This window comes from Saccostrea cucullata, unplaced genomic scaffold (genome assembly GCF_032062105.1).
Source record: "Saccostrea cucullata isolate Sc308-1 unplaced genomic scaffold, CSIRO_AGI_Scuc_v1 ctg17888, whole genome shotgun sequence".
NCBI classification, from domain to species: domain Eukaryota; kingdom Metazoa; phylum Mollusca; class Bivalvia; order Ostreida; family Ostreidae; genus Saccostrea; species Saccostrea cuccullata.
The window spans coordinates 1-4,619 of record NW_026921970.1 but is presented as its reverse complement, the minus strand read 5'-3'; the positions used below and the strand labels follow the sequence as shown (position 1 = coordinate 4,619).

Here is a 4,619-nt window from a genome sequence, read left to right as displayed (position 1 = left end):
TTTATAAAAATTTTGGGGGAAAAAACTGATTCCCTCCCTTTTGAAGCATGGAGATACTCGTAAGCCACATTGTACAGAGACAGCACTACTCTTTTTTATCCTCCACGCGGGACACCAGAATCATGATGGACACATAGGCGAAATTAGGTTCAGATAGTTCAGGGTCGGTGGGATAGTTCAAGGTCTACCAAAGTATAAATATAACACAACTCAACAAGTTGTACATCTCTGCATATACAAGGTATGATTTTAATATAGTCCAATTTAATACATTTATTTAGGTACTTACAATGTCCATATGAACTTGACAGGCATCAATCGTAGTCAGCAAATCAACGACATGATCCTTAAAATAAAATAAGATGGAGGTAACTTGTAAAATTCTTTTTTTTAAAATGATAAAAGAGAAAAACAGTTTTCAGATTACATTTGTTCAATTCTTTGGAACAGACTTAACTCTTATGCATCAAAGGTTCATCTAGAATGATTAAAAGAAACACAATTTTCTTAAAGTTTTGCCATAGTTTTTGAAACTGATTAAAACCAACCTTGAAGTCCATGATGTCCACAAAAGTGAAGTAGTATAGAGACAAGGACTTCACGACATCCTGTTTGATGTTGTTGATCACTTGGAGCTACAATCACGAGTTGACAAGAATAAATGCAAAATCATGGCATGAGAGTTTGAACACACATGCACAAAAATACTATTTCTCAAAAGGCTATAACTCTGCTACAAATCACTTTCTACACCTCCTAAAATTAAATTTTATAAACAAAATATCATCTTATCATTGTTGATTTATCATAAAACTCATAATCTTACAATACACATTACATTCTGAATTTCAGTATCGAGAGTGAACTGAATACATTGTACATTAAAAATTAAAACTGTGATATAAAACATCTGATATTTTAGCACCAAGAATATTCAAGTGTATCCATGCAAATGTTCAAGTGCAAATTAGAAACAAAGAATTACACTGTGAACTTATAAATTTTGGCAGAAAAAAAAAAAATTTCCCCCTTTTTTAAAACCCGTACAATACTTTATGCACATTTAATAACAGTGATTTAAAATGTTTCAAGCAGAGCAGAAAATGCTAAAAAATGTTTTAAACCTCTTACTTTGGTACTACCTGTTCCAGGAAAAACTCTATTAAGATGACATTTACTTTCATCATGTTTTTAAAATAACCATGCCATATATCTTATCAAAAGAAGGTGTACTATAAAATTTTCAAGCAGAGGTATAAATATTTCTTTTGATTAACTTCCATGACTTTATTGCATGCAGGCTGTTTAGTAGTTACTGTTAGTTTTACAAATAATGTAATGCTAGAAACTTGACATACATGTACTATTAATATGCATTCTGAATGCTGAAGAATCATAATTTGGTTTGCAATTTATTCATGGGCAGCAAGAGAACAGGTGAACATACTTGTAACATGTGTAATGGTGAGAAAAATTAAGAAAAATTGGAGATGTCATTTGTATACTTTAAGTGTACGTTTTAAGATGAGGAAAATATAACAGCTCTAAAGAACGGAACATGCTGCAGGCATCCTTGCACTTAGTGACTTACGGCCCCAGCATGGTTGTCTATGTTGGGAAATTTCTTGAGTAGATATTTGAAGGCCGACCCAAACTTTTATCAGAGAGAAACGGTGGTTTGCTGTCGGTGTTCGTAAGCATCTTTAAACCGAAAAAAATACAGAAAACACAGTTAAAACACACTCTGAAAACCTTGTCGACTTACTGTGGTAGATTTGCTGTCTGGGTGGGGAAAAAGTCTCATTAGGTATCTGTAAACTGGTTCATATGTTTTATCAGTAAGAAAACCTGGCTTGTTAGCGGGATTTCCCAAACATCTTAAAAAACGGAAAACAAATACATGTTGATTTATTTCATGACATAACATAAATTCTATAACATTTACACTCTATGATTTGTTAGTTATATACACATAATATTATTGGTTATATAGAATAGACATTTCTTAAGTACTATACAAAAATAAATTTTCATTTTTGACATTCTTTTAGTAGGGTACCAGTTCATATTCTGCAACTCAGTGACATTTTGCAGCATCTAGAACACAAATATTGGTACATGTATATGCAGCAAATAAACAAATTACTAGATGAAATAAAAACAAACCTATGCAGAATCAATTAAATTTCAAATGTAGAATAATATGAAAAATGAAGTAAAATCTGGTAGATTGAAAATCTTTATATATGGGAAAAAACTTCAAGGAATTAGGAATTCAATGGAAAAATATTGAAATTATGGAATTTGGACTTTGGAAGCATCATTCTTTTTGCACTCAGCAAGGATTCAACCTGGGTGATTTGTAAAGCTTGGTTTGCATATGTACTGGATTTAAAGGAAAAGGGATATGCACAGTCTAAAATTAACCATGATTAACTGCAAACTTTTTTTCAATTTTAGAAATTAATCATTATAATGTTTTTACTAGTTTTTACTTAACATCCACTGTCCTTAAAAAAGGGATCACATTATTTAATGATTTTCAACTTTAAAAAAATAGTACATATTAAATTTTAATATTCATATTCTCCAAGTAACTTTCTACTTCTATTGCCAAAATTTATCATTTACCAGTATGTCAAATAATTTGACTTTCAATGTAAAATTAATCAACTCATATACATGCTGCTGTAAATTTAAAATTTGTAAATTCTGCAGCTTGTGTGAAACTCAAATGGCAGCCTTTTTTTTTTTTAAACATTTAAAAATCTGAAAGGAAAAAATTTTTTTAAAAAAAAAAAAAAAAAAAAACCAAAGAAAATATTCAATTAGTTCATGCAAGTAAACCAAAATGAGGAGAGATAGAACCTTCTTTTTTTTGGTAGAGTATATCTGAAAATAAAAAACATCACACAGAGTAATGCTTGTCTAATGACTGGAAGAGGTCTTTTTTCAAAAAAAGCCATTTTCATTTTTCAATTAAATATCTAATTACCATGATTACTGTAATAATGTATATGTATATTTTTTATATGGATAACTTTTCTTTTTAAAAGGAAAAAAAAAAAAATTCATTCATCAAGCACTTTCAAAATGAAGAAATCAAATTGAATGGACATGAATTTTGGCCAGTTCTATACACATTGATGTTTACATGAAGCAAAAATGAAGGAAAAATTCAATAAGTACATGAGAAAGGAATATCAATTTTAATGCATGAATAAAAAAAAAAAATTTAACAGTCACAAAAAAATCAAGAAACTAATCACTGACAGGACACGGGAAGGACTTTATGCTAGTTAATAGAGATCAAGGTAAGGGAAAAAAGGACAATCGTACTTACCGACATCTGCAATGGCAGGGGAGATAAGTCAGTATTAATTCTTATCCAGTACCAAAAAATGATTTTCATTTAATAATTAATTCAACATTAAATTTCAATTATAACTTCAACAAATTTACGATTTGAAACGTTGTTACAATAATGATTAGTCTTTATATTTAAGGTAAATGTACACTAAGTTGGCATATTTTATGTCTCAAATTAAGCTACAAGCTATTTTTTTAATTCAATAAATGGAATCAGCTGATTGATCAAACGAAGTTTTGCCATTTGTCAGAAAAAAAAATCCACCCGGGGATAATTTGAATGGGCCGGTCGGGTTACAGGAAACAAACATATTTTTTTTTTAGGCCTTATCATTATGATAGTGGAAAGCTCTCTCAAAGAATAAGTTTATGTCCCAACAAACTCATCAATTTAAAACATGTGCAAAACCTGTATCTAAAAAACTTGTATTCCACGACTGAAAAAAAAATTCTATAGAGTCTATACACAGCAAATTACATGTGTGGTTTGACGCGCCTGATATAAGCTGAATAAATAGCTGCGCTTGCCCAAATGGTTGCACCCTCAACATATCATTTTGTGATATAGGTGATTTTAAAAATGGTGTGAATGTGATAAAAAGATTTTTTTTGAGTTCAATAGAGTTATTTATATGTATAGTAAGGGGAAAATATAATCCACATGATCAATGTTTAGATACCATAAAACCAATTTTATACACCATTTTTTTCCCAAAGTTTAAAAATATTTTAGTTTTCCTAAAGGTTAAAATCTAATTACATGATTAAAAATTTGCTTTAAAATATGATCATTCTTAAAATACTTAAAACATAATTAAGAGGAAAAAATCCCAAAATGACCACACCTTTTTGATGTTGTATATTCTTGTCAGCATGCCCCTTCCTCTGTCATTTAGGTGGGCAACTTTTCCGCCAACTTTTGTTGGCTGGGTACCCTCGCACGAGACATCTTGTCTTTTCTAAGTTTGTAAAAACAAAAAATAAAAATGTCACAATGTTTTCATCCCCATTTAAATTTTTTTACACTTCCCGCAAATTTTACTTCCGGTTCTTCACCATTAAGATCAGTCTAAAATACGCAAAGGAAAAATTTAAATAGGTTTTTGAAAAAAACGCCAATATCTTAAAAATTATTGCAAAAATACAATATACTCTTCCAAAATATTCTGTTCAAGATACAATAGAATTATAGCAAGGGAAAAATTTAAATTAATTATCATGAAAATATTAACAAAAAATTAACCCACTAA

General features: G+C 29.7%; 1 long non-coding RNA gene across 1 annotated transcript; it reads right to left on the bottom strand.

Moving 5' to 3' along the window:
• Positions 1–289: 289 nt before the first annotated feature.
• LOC134260979 (uncharacterized) lies at positions 290–4,382 on the bottom strand. The gene is made up of 4 exons (XR_009990690.1): positions 4,215–4,382; positions 1,592–1,701; positions 549–635; positions 290–346 (listed from the first exon to the last, which is right to left on the bottom strand). It is a non-coding gene; the product is annotated as an uncharacterized LOC134260979 (long non-coding RNA).
• Positions 4,383–4,619: the final 237 nt, after the last annotated feature.